Below are 16,266 nucleotides of genomic sequence, written 5' to 3' on the forward strand. Positions count from 1 at the left end.
TGCCAAATCACTATGTTTGAATGAAAAATAAGTGACTGTATTTCAAAGAGAAGCTTCAGCAGCTGTACTGTTAAATGAACCAGCAACTCTAAAAATCTCAAAAGCAACAGTGATAAAAATGGAAAAAAGATTAAATTCTGTATTTTCTTTTTTATGTAACAAATTATTTAAAATAATCAGCACCTACAAGGTCAGAGCCCATGAACTTTCAAAACTTAAACTTCTGAGGACAGAGTGAGATAGCCTATTTTTATTTCCATTTTAGATTGGTAATTTGGGTATACTTCAGCTAGGGTTGCACTCAATATAAAGGATATAGTTTTCCATGTGATAAAGCATCTCAGAAATACAAACAAAACAACAACAACAAAAACATACAACACTGTTACCCCATGTATAAAAAGTAATATCAGGGGTTTAGCTTTCGAAAAAAACTTTTATTGTACCTCTCATCAAATCAGTTACACCACCTGTTTCACAAACATGGAGAGGTGAAACTAACAGCTGAAGGAGAGAGTCAGAAAGCCAAGCAAAACTGAACATGGAGCCCACCTGTTCCAAGCGGTAGCCCTACAGTGAATCCATTAAAGCACAGTCTAGAATGACGGTTACTTTTCATTTATATGAAGTATCACGCTGTATCTTCTTACAAACTGTATTTGCAACCCCAATAACAGGTAGAAGGCAGCATATTATCCGAGTCATATGTATGGAAAATAGATTTAGACAGATTGACTCTAGCAAACGTGAAGTGTACATTTCATGTAATGAAAAGAACTATTGCTAGATTTACAAGTTGATTTATCTTTAAGCAACAGAATTACAGACAGTACAAAAAGGCCAGAGTCCTATCAGCCTGGGCAATTCACCATGCCCTACAGGTAGCTCCCCAAAAATCTTAAACTGTGGTATCTTAAAATATATATAAGCACACAGAACAATAAAAAGAAAGCATGAATATTTGGGTCTTTTTTCCGTACTAACGTACCATCAGAGTGAAGTAGCTACTTAACAGTTGTTGACAAAGTAAAAGGGAAAAAACCATAGTTCCAATGCAAAATTTGTCCACAACATGAATAAATAAATATATATATATATAATATACACACACACACATATATATATACACATAACCAAACAGTGAGATACGTTATGTTGGTTTAACATACCAGTCCAGCCTAGCCTGGTCAAGTCATCTGTAGCTCCACTCAACAGATTCCACCTATATGATAATGAAAATTTAATCTGAATTCCAAGTATTGTTTTGCAACCAATTATGCACTGGTTTTCAAATATTTGCTTGTAACACATAGTCTGCTCAGAGTACTACTCACAAAGAAGAAATGCTGTACTGAAATAAAGATGCAGGAGACCAGCAATTATTTTTTTGGTCTGCAAATTATTAATAAAAGGAAAGAAATAAAGTCCTCTGTTTCAAGATCATCACAACTAGTGTAAAGTGACTGTCTATCCCAGCATCTTTTTATGGAACCATGGGAAAAAACAGTCAACCTACTCCGAGTCATTCAAAACTTTAAAACCATGAAAATCCTTACGATTTTCCAATGTACTATTGCTAATATATCCCTGACAATGCAATTCTATATATAGTGTAAAAATTACAATTATTTAAAAAAATCTTTGCCTTTGTTATTCAACCACCTCAACAGCATTTACAAATATCTCTGGATTAATTAGACAATGGTGCCTTCCAGGTAAGTCTGCACCTCTTGCAGAGATCTTTTTGGAAATAGAGATCATGAAAGGTTATTGCAGATAGGAAATTTTAGCTATATGCCTAATTCTGACTTTGAATTGCTGGGTGAACATGGACTAGTCACTACCTTTTGTTTTTAGAAAAATTAATCTTTTTATGAAATAAATATATCCTTATAAAGGGTTCAGATACCGCCTGGTGTGTTTAATCCAGTCTCCTGCATTACAAGAACCCATTCAAAACAAAGTCCAAAACATTTTATCAACACTTTTCATGTAATTAAAGTTGAATTTTAAAGAGACTCAAAACTTGAATACACAACAGCAAGAGAATAAAATTCAAGGATACCAGGCACACTCTAAGTGCCTTCAACTACAGAAGTGTTAGATGAAAATACTTACATCACCTCAGGAATACAGAGGGGTGAGGTAGGGGGGAGAAAAAAAAAAAAGAAACACTTCCCCCTTCCCTTCCCCATTTGACTGGGGCAAACTGATTTAATTTTGAATACATACACTAGACCCATATGCCAGGCCAAGACTACTTTCCCAATACCACAGGAAGAATCAGATACATCAGTCAGAATCCCACCTTTAGTCATTGGCAAATCGCCTCTACTTCAGAAGAATATAAATTATGCACCAAGAACAGAAAAATAAAAAAATAAATATTCCCTTCTGATCTCTACTGGATACCAGCAGCAGCCCTGAATAACAAAATTTGTAAAATTGTAAACTTTATGATGAATAACAAACAAGTATTTTCTTGGCTATTTTATCTTCTTTCTCAGCTATTTCTTTTATTCCAGTACCAAGAAATCTCATATGCTCATTTTTAATTTCTGACTCCAGGATCAACCCTATCATCTTACACAGTCTTTTGTATAAACATATAAAACACCGTCTTGAACCACTAAGTTTCTTTCTCCCCATTACTGATTCTGTAAGACTAGACCTCACTCTCTGATTTTCAAACAAGATTTGGTATTACGTTTATCCCTCAGATGTATTTATTTTCAGTCATTTCTCTCTCATATGTGCACTCACACGCAAGAAAGACTATTCTTATTTCTTCCCAGGCTTTACATGCCAAATTCTTTCACTTTCCGTTAAGAAGGCAAGTTCAACTTCAACATAATCACATAACAATTCTTTATTTTCCAAATGACTTAATCTTTTCTGAGTATGACTGTAATCAGAGCTATATACCATCCTAAATGCAAATCAACCGATGCTTTATTGCCTGGTCCTAACAACCTTTTTTAAAAGCTAGAAACCAGCTGGTGTGTCTTAGAATCATGTTACTGTCACAAAGCCACATGATCTGAGAAGGGAACAGATCAGGATCTGGGTCAAACAACAATCTACCTTTGATTAGCAGTCTAGTTATACCAGAAGCTCTTAACAGCACTTGAGTATGTGAATTTGCAATTATTATTTTTTTAATTAAACTTAAATCATTGTCTATAACTCCAAACACATAAACCATCCTCTACTACTAAGTGTGATAATCCTGCATTCTCCAGTATCAGCAATTTCAGAAGTAACCAGACCAGCTTTTTAGTGAAGTCACTTGCTTATTTCAGTGCTGGCTCTACTGTTTCAAGTAGCTGGCAGAGAAGTGCCTGAACCTATGTTAGGGGAAATATATATGAAAAGAATCTGTTTAAACAACAGAACCACTTAAAACAAACAAACAACAAAACCAGCTAAAATGTTACACTGAATGTTTTTTCATTATTAGTAAAGAAAAAAAAAAAAAAACAAATGAAAAATAATTCCTTCTGTAAGCCAAGTGAAGTGCAGAAAAAGTGTTTCCCAGTTCTAAGCCAAGAGAGAATGTGGTTTTCTAATGAAGAAATGGTTATTTAGCTGAAAAGCCCATCAATCCATCTGTCTGGCATCGTTGTTAGTTGCTAATACTAAGCAAGTTTCCTTAAATATGGGAAGAACGAACATCTGAGGGGAACAGAGGGAAAGATAATCTTATATATATAAATATATATATAAATAAAAATTTATCTAGATATAGATAAATTCTATATATTGTAAAATGTCTTTTTCTAGTTTTACCTTGAGATTCCTTACTGCTAAGAGCTAAAGAAAAGCTGGAATATACTTAATCCATAATATGCAAGGATCAAAGCCAAATTATCTAACTTCTACTGCACACAGAAGAAAGGCTCTCAGGAATTAGCTGTTTTGCAGTTAAGTGCACAAGATTCTTTCTGCAGTTCAAATTTGTAGAGAAGATTCCCCTTCAAACAAGCTTTGACTACCACAGTTTTCAGAAGGACATACAATTGTTCAATGAAATTCTACTTTAATCACACAAGATACATATTTGGAAGCACTATTCCTCAGAAATCCTTAAAACAAGACTAAAAGACAAAGATTTCCTCACACTTCTTTTTCCATATCAGATAGGACTTTGCCACTTAGACCTCGTTCTAAGAGTAGACCATTTTTAATGGCACAAATTGTATTTAAGAGCAAAATTCAGTACCAGAAGAAAATATAAAACAGCTGCTATAATGTATAAAGTCCCTTTGTGATACTGTGATTTTGGTTTCTCAAGGTATAAATCAAGAACAGTCTACAAAACCAATACAATACACAGAACAGTACATAATCTGATTTATTTCATGGACATATTAAAGGGCCAAACAATTATATTATTTAATAACATCCCAAATATAATCATACTTAAAACTATTCACTTGCTAGAAAGTAGGTCACCCAGAATGTAAAAAACCAACACAGTTCTCAAAGTTCTTTCCTGCTCCCCTCCTCCAAGACACATTGGCCCAACCACTTGATTCATTTTTCCCTTTTATTTAAAAAATACATGACCCTAGCTGACACATACCCAATATTCCCAGAAGATGGGTCACTGTTGTTCAGTGCCCCCAGCCCTACATTTTTGCCTTTACAAAGTTTCATGTATGCAACCGTGACATTGCTAACACATTACACACTTCCATGTGTAGTGCAAATTTGGGTAAAATTTGAGGAAACAGTGCAAGCACTGCACCTCTTTTAGCTCTCCCAAATCCAGGAAAACATACGTTATGTTTCTTTTCCCCAGAGTCCCACTTCTTCTCAGCCATGTGAAGTGCCATCTGTGCTTCTCTGGCAAACTAAAAATCTGCTGTCATTTATATCACCAGTGAGCAAATTAAAGGTAAAGACTGTCCTCTTTAATAAAATAACAAGACTTAGAAATGGTAATCTAGATCATGGCTCCACAGTGACGAGTGGCAAGCATGGCTAGTTAAAGGGTCACAGGGAGGAAAAGGTGGCAAACAGTAGACTATCTTCAGAGCTTCCTTAATCTCTGTAAACTAATGCAAAAACTATGAGGAATAAAACAAGAGGAGCTGCAAATCTCAGAAAGAAAATAAAAATATGACTCAACTGCCACAACATATTTAGTGGGATACTACATAAAGTTAGAGGGTGTACTTGGCTCAGGAAGGACAGATACAGGTGGCGGAGCAGGAGATCTTGTCTTAAATATCTAAGGTTTGTATAGTTGTTCTGAGATCCAGAAGCCAAACACTCCACGGAACATTAAAATGAGAAAGCTACAGTAAGAAGGAAGTATAGATCTCCTATAAATTACTAAACAAGAAAATTTTAGTGGATGAGGGTTTGGAGGGACTGTTGAGAGAACCTGTTTTTTCTTTTTGGTTCTTTTGGTTTCTGGGATTCTTTCTAGACGGCTAACAGAATCATTCAAAGCACAAGATTTAATATTAATAATTCACAGGATAGGCCTTTCAGGAAGCAGATCACAGATATAACTCAGTTAACCTCTGTTTGGTAACTAGCTTGACTATTGCTTTACAAAAGTTAACCTAAAAGCTTACATCAATATACTAATGCCTGAAACTTTCCCAGACACTGAAATGCAAATTATCATGTTAGAACGAGCCCTGAAATACTTCTGATAAAGGCCATCTGCACCCTTCCAACCTCTGGGAACAGTCTGAGCATTATCACATGGTTGGGAAGACTTCCAAATGTTACCACGCATGTAGCTACCTGTTTTGAAGGCTGGGAGATTAGCATAAAGGACAAATCTCAATCCCTGCCAGTTGTCCTCAATATTAGACAATGGTCCACTTTATCAGTGTTGATGCAGACAAAAGGGATTTGAAATCAAACCAGCTTAAGGAAACAAAACCTAAGCGTAGATAAAGTCTGCAAGAGTACACAAAACTAAGAAAAGGGGAAAGTAGTAACAGTCTTTAGAAATTTAACCAAAATAATGAGGACATTTAGAGGCAAGGAAATCACACACAGAGAACGCTCTCTCTAGACACAGGCTACTGAGAGAAGAAACTGAAAAAGCTCTCAGAAAAGCCCAATTGAGAAAGGTGGTAAGTGAGAGTACAGACAACACAAAGAAGAAATAAAGGCTGAAATGCTGGCAAAACCTGTTCTCTTGAAATAAGGTCTGAAACCCAGTAAGAAACAAACCTGTGTTTGAATTTGAGGAAGGAAATAGTTTGTTGGGTTTTTTTTTTTTGTGATTCCAGTAATTAGTTCAAAAGAGAAAACCCATCCTATCAAAAGACAAGGCTATGAATACAATGTTTGACAGTCCCAGCAAAAGAAAATATCTAAATCAGTAAGCTTTACAGAAGAAGTAAAACAGTACTATGGATGTCACTGAAAAACAATTGTGATGTTGAAAACACAACAAAAAGGAACATGGCTGTAAGCTAAAAAAGAAAAAACCACACCACCACAATTTTTTGTTTCTATTTCATATTTATATTAAAAAAAGAGGACCTTGCTATTAATTATGAGGGATTATTTTAAACTGCGGGATTTAATTCAGCCTATCAAACTTCAGACATAAAGGAGGTAAAGTTTTTAAAATAATCAAAAAATGTATACCTTACTACCCACTACAAGTAACAGCTACTCCTACAGATACCATTACACATTCTTTTAGTTCGAGAAATTTATATTGAAAGAGAAGTGAATACACAAGAGAAATAGGAACACCAACAGAATTACTAAGAATCCTTTATGCATGTATTGAGACAATTCATGTAGTAGCAGATTAAAAGAAACAGCACCTTCTATTGTGCCTTAGATGCCTACCCTGTTCCTTCTTCTCTTTTTTTTCCTTCCTTCTTGAAAAGGTGAATTCTTCAAACCTGCCCACAGTGAGCACACAGTTTGATACCGCTATGGAAATTACAATAGGAATTCATACATAATTTCATCTTTTATTTTAAGTTTTTCAAAGAACCAAATAAAAATCATAGCATTTTAGTCCAAAGTCTATCCTCAAACAGCTTGAGTAATTCTGCTTTTATTAACTGATTGGTCAAATAGCAGTAAGGTGACATTAACACAACTGTGGTCAACTTCGCTGCTGTGACTCAGAACCACATCAGCAGTTGTGCATATTTCAAAGATGGTATCAACTTCATACTGCTGCCATTGCTGCTCCATGGGAAGGCTATGAACAGATGCAAGCAGCGTTCAGCATCCTGGAAGCTTGAGAAAAAAGGAAGACACAACACTACTTCCCCTGAGGCAAGACAGCACTACAGCTTTCATGTTTATCAGACACAGGCTAATCAAAGGTAGATCTTCAAACAAAGGTCAAGAAGACTATCAAAGCTGAGATTCTAGCTATTCAGATCAAAGAAGCGGTCAGGGATTTTCAATAAGAAAAATCTGAAAGACCTTTTTGAAATTTGTCTGTTCATGGCTGGTGGTGCCTGACAATAAAGGAAGCTGAAAATTTGTTTTGACTATAATTCCATTAGCATGAATGTTACACAAAAAAATACACAATTTATGTATTTCACAGCACACGAGGAAATGCCTTTGAAACTATTCCTTGATACTACACTTTATACCAAGCTTTATAGAGCCTAAATGTTAGGGGAAAATCATGTACTAACACATTGGTACATTTCATTTCAGAGAAGTTTCAGGTCTTTTAAGTTGCTTATATTTGAATAATTTTTGACGCATCTTTTCCTTAAGCGTGCTTCACCACACAGACTAAAATAGTGTGATATTAAGAAGATGCTATTGCTAAACGTATGCATGAAGGTTCCTCCTGAAGTGGTTATTTTCATATCTCCCATTTTTACTACCCATTAGGCAATCTTGCATTCCTCTCTCGTTCCTCTGATGCTTAATTTATAAAGGAAATTTTTAGAAAATCATACATATGTGTTCCCCACTTAGAGATAAAAAGCAAATATCATTTTTAAAGTTAGATGTTGAGTTTAATTAAGCTGAATTTCATCTTTTTACCTCTTTCAGTCTATAATATATGAAAGAAAGCAAACAGACTCATTGCAATGAATTTACTGTGGGTTAAAGGCTCCACAACTTAAAGCTCTTCATTCATTCCCAGAACAAGTATATACTGGTAGCAATTCAGGTTTCCCTACACTACCCAATGACTGTGATACAAGCTACCCTATGTGACCAGTATTAGATATAATCTAGCATAATTATACAGATTTGTATACATGTATATCTATAGATATAATATGGAAATGTATAATCTATACTATATGTATAAGCTACTTTTCATATGCAAAGAACTTTACAAATTATACCAAACAATTTCTGTTTTCCTTCCTAACAGCAGCTACATTTAGCCCTAGATCACAGTTTCCCACAGCAGTCAAGAGGTGCTGACAGACACCATGCAAGGAAGACAAGGCAGTATTCAAACACCAACGGATAGAGAATCATGAAATTGGGTTTTCTGCTAAACCCTGATCCCAGTAAGAGGACAGCTGGAAAGGAAAAGGCAGTATACGTAAGAACTCCAGGAAGCATGAAAGAAAAAGTATTGAGACAACGTTAAAAAACATTGAGATGTACCCTTAAGCCTGTTTTAAAAGCACATTTTGTAGCAGCTTCCACTATACATGAGATATCTTTACAGAGATGGTCTGAAATCAGTGCTGCCCATCATTGAACTCATTAGAGAGCCTACTGGATAAAGAAGGACAAACTTGTCACTATGCTTCATACAACTCCATCAGGAAAGCTAAAAAAGAGCAAGATAAAAGATAGCTGAGAGACAAATGTTTTGTTGAGGCTCAAACCGCATCCTCAAGAACTGACGACTCTTCCTTCCAAGTATCTTTCTCCACACACTACACATGCTGACCAAGTAACTGCCACCAATTACACCTATGTAATAAGTGCAGCTTGAAGATGGGTCCCCACAATATTGTAAATGCCATTAGAAATCACAGTTCAAAAGACAATATTCCATTTTGGTTTACTACATTCCAGCAAAAACTTTTCACACTGACATATGTGCTACTAATACACCACAAAAAGTGTTTACGCTGATTATTAAATACCGTCACACTGTATTTTGGGGTTCTTTTAATGTTAGTACATAGCAACTGTGCACACTTGGGACTATCCACCTTCAAAATAACAGTAAGTCTTCACACAGCACATGCAAACACAGCTGAAGAACTCTCAGATAGGAAACCACAGTTCACAACACTTTTTTCCTCTATCATCACATTTGACCTAACATATAAATATAAGCATACCATAACGTAAAGGCTCTGAGGTTAATAAACACCACTGATACAACATTTTCAAGCAACAATCAAGAAAAGAACTGTCCAAAGGAACATTCCATGTGTTTCCATTCCAAAGCACTCATGATTTCAAAAGACACAGTTAAAGCTATCACCTCTTTCAATATGTCTAAGCCAGATAAATAATCAGTCTCCTTGTGGTTGCTTCTGCCAGGGAAGGTAAGAAGTTTGAGCATCAATACCTTATATTTCTAAGAGACTTCAGGAGAAAAGCCACTAACAAAGGTTATTAATCTAAAGTTTCTCTGTTTATGACTTTGAGGAGCACTTGAAGAACTGAAATGGCACAGAGAAACATTAAGTACACAAGTAGTTCCTTACTGTCCCAGAAGTCAGATCAATGGAAACCCCCTCAATAAACAAAAAACTGTATTGGATAAATACATTTGACTTGCAGTTGCCACTGAATTACAGCCATTATTTACAAACTTCTCAGCAAGAAACAATAATCTTCATTAAATCCCAGGATGCACCTTTGCTGTCTAGCACACTGTGAGCATATTGCAACAGTTCACATCAGTGTCATGAGAAAATACATTTAAATAAATGCTGAAAAACTGTGAAAAACTGTTTCCGTGTTTATATTAGCTATATAAACATTAAGAGGAAAGCTGTTCAATATGCACTTTTGAGATAGCACTCTCAAATGAACAAGATACAATTCTGTGTACTATTTTTCACATTTATTTTCAAAAATAACCACATAACTGACACCTTGGTTAACATTTCTGATGGGCCAACTAAACCACATCTCCATCTACTAGCTCATATTCTTATATAACTAATTTTTTAATGTTTTTAAATCCATAAAAACAGAAAGCTGCAAGAGCGGGCTGGAAATTAGGACCATGCGTGGCAATCAGTTAGCTGAGGGGAATGCGCTTGAGCTTGTACAGACACAACAATTAACATGCAGAGTCATGCTGAGAGAGCATAGGGGAGTGGGGGACGGATGGCGTCAAGGATGGCGCCAAAGAAAGGTCACACCCTGCTGTTAATTGATGGTAGTTAACCACCAATCGGGGATTGCCTAGGATGCAATGCTTAGCTTCAAGAACCAATCTGTTTAAAACGCGCAGCTTCTGAAAGTATATATAAACTCGTGCTTCTGTACAATAAATCGACATTTGCTTGCATCAAACAGTGTCCCGTCTCTCCATCGCAGCAAAAAGCCATCAAGATTAATCTTTTATTTTCCTAAACAATCTGTAGCAAAATACACTCAAAATACCACATGAATGCCTTAACCAACATGGCATGACTTGATAGTACTTGAAAAGCTTCACTACACTGTATCATAGCCAATTTTATGCTTGTCTTCCAAAATACGTAATTCTCTCACAAATCTCTACTACAAGGAGAGGGCACCCTGCCTGAGAAAGCAGGATGTTATTTAACCAAGAGCAAACCTTGAACCTTGACCTTGAATCAGGTCAAAGTACTACAGAAGGGATCCCCAAAGTTAACAACAAGAAAAATTTACATTATATTAAAGGACCGATCAAACATTGGTCAGCAGGGAAAACACATCACATCAACAAAAACTGCAGATAAAAAGGATTTATATTTGGTCAACTGATGTCAACGTGACATAAAAAGTTTGATTAAAGGCTATCTTAATGTCAGATAAAATCAAAATATTTAGTTGCCTAAATTACTGTCCAGAAGGAATAGTATCCCCAAGTACTTAGCACGGGTTAATTTCAACAATTCAGGCACTTAACCTACGAATTCAGTTAAAACTCCCTCAAAAACTAAAGAACTTTCCCAAGTAATAATATAGAAAACACTGCAATTATGTCTTCAGACAAAAACTAATGAGACTCTTATTTAAAAAAATTAATTTCAATCATTCTACTTACCTGAACAAGATGACATCACCCCTACAGAAATGCCACACTGCTGCCTACCAGTTCCCTATCTTTTGCAAAGGTGTCACTAGCTCTTGAACTAGTGGCTATTGCCAATAGGTCTAACCTAGTATAAAAACTCCTTTACAATTATTACAATTAATGACAAAAGCAAAGGAAAATCAAGTCCTATTACATGTTAATGTATTTATCAAACATTATTTCACAAAAGCTAACCATAATAGTAAAAACTGCCAACCAATAATCAGAATTCTGTTACACATTCAGACCTTCAGCAACTAAATGCTTCAGGCATTTCAACTAATAATTTTGTGCTCCCTCTGCCTTCATAACTCATTTAACCCTTTCTCAGGTCTACTGCTTTCCATCCTGCATCTGACATAAGTTAAAGAACATTAACATCCTCAGATTCTTTCCGTAAGTTTTGGGGTTTGTTTTTTTTTTTTTTTAAAAAAAAAAAAAAAAAAAAAAAAAAAAAAAAAAAAAAAAAGCAGCAAGGCTATGACAGAGACAGGACAATGGAAAGAAGCTGGTAGGTATCAGAAGACATTCAGTTAAAGAGAGAATCATTCCTAGTGCTTATGCAATAAACAACAAAATGCTTGTCAAAAGCACAACTGAAACCCAAGAAGCTATTTTGTAATTAAGACCCATACACAGCTTAAACACTAGTGCCCTGCACACTCATGAGGTGAGTAGTCTCAATATTGGTTTTGACACAACCCTTTTTGGAATCCAGTCTCAACTACAAGGAAAAGTGTTCAAAGCCAACAGAAAAGCATCCTCCCTTGAGAAAATAAACATCAAACCACAACACTGCAATGAATCACAGAATGGGTGAACTAGGAAGGGACCTCTGGAAGTCATCTTGTCCAACCCCCTGCTCAAGCAGGGCCACTTGCAGTTATCTTAAGCCATTTGTCGTTGGACCTTTCTGACTAAGATCCAGAAAGTACGCTGCACTGTCTCTCTTACCTCACCCCCACTCTGGTACCCACTTTCAGGCATTTATATACATTGGTAAGATTCCTGTGAGCTCTCTCTTCTCTGGGTTAAACAGTCCCCAACTCTCTGTCTTTCCTCACAGGAGAGAGTTCCAGCTCCTTCATTATCTTTGTGGCTATTTGCTGGACTCTCTCCAGTACATTCTTGTCTCTATTGCACCAAGGAGCCCAGAACTGGATGCAGTACTCCAGGTGTGGCTGCACCAGTGCTGAGCAGAAGGGAAAGATCACCTCCCTCAAACTGCTGGCAACACTAATCCCAATGCAGCCCAAGATGCTGTTAGCCAAAATTTTTAGCTGCAAGGGCACATTGATGGCTCATGTTCACACTTTGTCCACCAGAAACCCCAGGTCCTTTTCTGCAAGGGTAATTCAAGTCAGTCAGTGCCCAGCAAAGAGGGTTGTTCCTCCCCAGGTGCAGGACTTGGTATTTCTTTCCACTTGTTCAACTTCATGAGGTTCCCATCATAATTTCTCCAGCCAGTCAAGATCCCTCTGAATAGCAGGACAGTCCTCTGGCATATTAGCCACTCCTCCCAGTTTTGTGTCATCGGCAAAGTTGCTAAGTGGGCACTCCATCCCCGACATCCAAGTCATTCATGAAGAAGTTAAACAGGACTGGACCCAGTACCCTGGGGTACACTGCTAGTTATTGGCCTTCAACTAGACTTTGTGCCACTGATTGCCACCCTCTAGGCTCAGCCATCAAGCCAGTTTTCAACCTACCTCACTACCTGCTCATCCAGCCCCATACTTCATCAGTTTCTCGGACAGTCTTATGGGAGACAGTGACAAAAGCCTTACTGAAGTCTAGACAGACAATGTTCACTGCTCTCCCACTCTCTACCAAGCCAGTCACTTCATCACAGAAGGTTAAAGTTGGTCAAGCATGACTTCCCCTTGGTGACTCCATGCTGACCACTCCCAATTACTTTCTTGTCCTTTATGTGCCTGGAAATGGTTTCCTGGATTAGTTATTTGATCACCCTTCCTGGGACCAAGGTAAGGCTGACCAGCCTGTAGTTCCCTCTATCATCCTTCTTATCCTTCTTGAAGATCAGAGTGACATTTGCTTTCCTCCAGTCCCTAGGCACTTCTCCCAATTGCCATGATCATTCAAAGATTACTGAGAGTGGCCTTGCAATGGTTGACCCTCCATACTGTCTACAAGTAGCCAAAAAAATAACTTATGGAAGGGAAGAAAGAGAGCAAGTTGCCAAAACACAAAAAACGTCTTTATAAAAGGGCAGCAGACTCTGGTATCCCCATAAATGGAGCTTTTTTTATGGGGAAAATGGCATGAATGTTACCTGCTTGAATACCAGAACCGTAGAGTGAGAGGGCACAGACAAACTCACAAAGTAAAACCAATGAGAAAAAATTGTTACACTGAAAAAAAAAAATTGTTTGCATTTGCTTAAGCAGGGAGTCAACTGTGACTATGAACAGACCAGCACTGGAGACATGCATCTGGCTAACTAACCCACTTAGGCAAGCATTCAAATCCAACAGTTCCCCTTCTACACTTGTGAAGAATGAGCAAGCCTACCCTAAACAGCCACAACATTCAAATCATGAACCTGAGATCGATACACTTCGAATAGTATATGCACTCACAATCTATATAAGAAAACATGCCATGAAAGGCAGAGTCCTGAAAGTTCTAACTGAAAATATTGTTGGTCACACAAAAGCAGGATCTTATCTCCTGTAGGACTTAGAAAACAGTGGACTTGGAAGTAAGCAAAAATCAACGCTCTGTAAAATGGTGTATCAAACTCATTCTGCGGAGAGTCTAGAATCAAAAAATCTCTGGCTGAGAGATACCAGCATGTCCCATTACATCTCAAGACACAGTTTTATGACCTTACTGCCAGATTTCAGTACTTGGGATATTTCCTACTCTGGGCCCAATAGCTTGAAGCAACTGGGGTATACCAGAGATGTGTTCAGCATGCCCAAGGATAAACTACAAGCAAGTAACTTTATGCACCCACAGAGAGGTCTGAAGAGCAACCCACTGAATAGAGAGAATGTTCTCTCAGCACTTCCATAGACACAGAATCTGCAAAATTATTATCTGTCATTACCTATGCATGACACTGCAATACGTTGTACAGGAAAATCAAACAAGCATCTTAAATTATGCTGCACTCTCTGTATCTCATATGTATGTCTAGCTCTTCGAGAGACCATCATTTCTTTGCTCTAGGTTATACCGAACTCCTCATCCTGTAAAAGCAATATCCATTGTAATCAAGTGGAGAAGAAGGATAAAAGAGATTTCTCACATGCATTCCACGAGTCTTGCTGCCACTGAAGGAGAAAAATTTTATCAGAAAAAAACATCAACAACTTGTTAAGGGACAGCATCACCTGCTCCCTAGGAAGTACACAAAGCACGCCCATATCTGCAGTTTGAAGATGTTGTCTTAGGGTATAACGTAAGCTGTCACATTACCCAAATTGACATCCATCTTTACAGTCTGGTAGGGCAAACTTAAAGAGTATTGATATCTAGTCCAGCACTACCTCACTGAAGTTAAAAGACAACAAAAGTTGTAGAGACAATGTCTAGCAGTTCAACCCAAAATCCAGAGTGTTGAATAGTCATCTACAATGAAGAACAACTCAAGGAGAACATCTTTCAACATCATCGTGTCCTAAACAGTGGGCCACATCAGGAAAAAGGTGTAATTCATACTGTCCTAACTGCTATTATTCAAAAACACCCCAAGCAACAGACCAATCAAAAAGAAGTTGTAATATTAACAAAAAAAAAAAATCCCAACAGAACTGTGAAACAGACTTATTTAATGGACAGAAATGTGAAGACATGCATCCAGAAGATAGTAAACTGTAAGCAAGTCTTTCCAAACCTTTGTAAAAGCTAAAAATCCCAGACCACAGAAAAAGGAAGTACAGAGACTATCCAAGGATAGCACAACACCACAAAGGTACCTCAGTGAAACAAAACCTTAAGTAGGGGAAACAATATATTTTTATTTAAAAATATATTGCTTCTGTGCATTGAAACCTGGCCTTAAATAAGGAGCAAATGCTTGCCTAGGCAGCTGAGAGAAAGCTAAAGACACAACGTGCCCTGCCATGCTCACACAACTTGGGGTAGGAGAAAAATGAGAGAAAGAAAAAGAGACCATCAACACGTCACATACACTGCAACGGCAAAAACCATTCAGTGTCACATATACAATCATTTAACATGTGAATATCCATACTGATTGTCAAACAGAGGAAGTTGCTTAGCAAACACCCAAAAAGAGACAAGATGTCAGCTAAGTACAGCATATTAGAAACCTGTATATGTGTTTCAAGTATATGATGTATTTTACCATCACAAATAGAGGCACAGAGCTAAAGACAAAGGTTCCAGGCAATCTGAAAGCTCACATTTTGAAACAAGTCACTTGGTCAACAGAAATCTCCTTACAGGTAAAGAGGTGAAAGAAGACATCTATGTAATTGTATAGATTAACAATTTAAAGAATTATTTAAAAATAAAAAAGTTTTATGCACTGTTCAATAAACAGCATGTCAGATAAACACTTTAATGTTACATACATGCACATAAACACCTCCAATTTTTTTTTTAAAAATATCCAAGAAGCTTAACAAATGTATGTTCCCATACAAATCAGACTTACCGTAAAGTTATTATGACACTGTGCAAGTTCTAATCAAATTATGGTGAAGTTCAACATAAGCATTTTAATAACTAAAGATGAACATTGGGAGGCTGTTTGAACAGAATTCTTACTCGTTTTACAAAACCTTTTGGAAGATCAATACTTTGAAGAAAGATTTTAAAACACAGCAAGTCAGAATTAACTACCATAAGAGATTCACAGCAATGTTCCTCAAACTTCTAAACCCAGTCTTTATCTTTTTATTAATGATGTCATGGTGATACTCATTGTTATTAACTGACTTACAGGAGAAACATCCTGATACTACAGAAAACTATTCACCTTCCCACTATAAGGTTGTGAAACAAACACAAAATGAAAGTAAACTCCTAAAAAGCATTTACATTCA

General features: G+C 36.8%; 1 protein-coding gene across 10 annotated transcripts in view; it reads right to left on the reverse strand.

Moving 5' to 3' along the window:
* Window positions 1-16,266, reverse strand: part of FUT8 (fucosyltransferase 8) — a 192,789-nt gene that overhangs the window by 107,244 nt on the left and 69,279 nt on the right. The window lies entirely within an intron of this gene.

The sequence above is a fragment of the Falco punctatus genome (assembly GCF_963210335.1).
Source record: "Falco punctatus genome assembly, chromosome: 7".
Classification (NCBI taxonomy): domain Eukaryota; kingdom Metazoa; phylum Chordata; class Aves; order Falconiformes; family Falconidae; genus Falco; species Falco punctatus.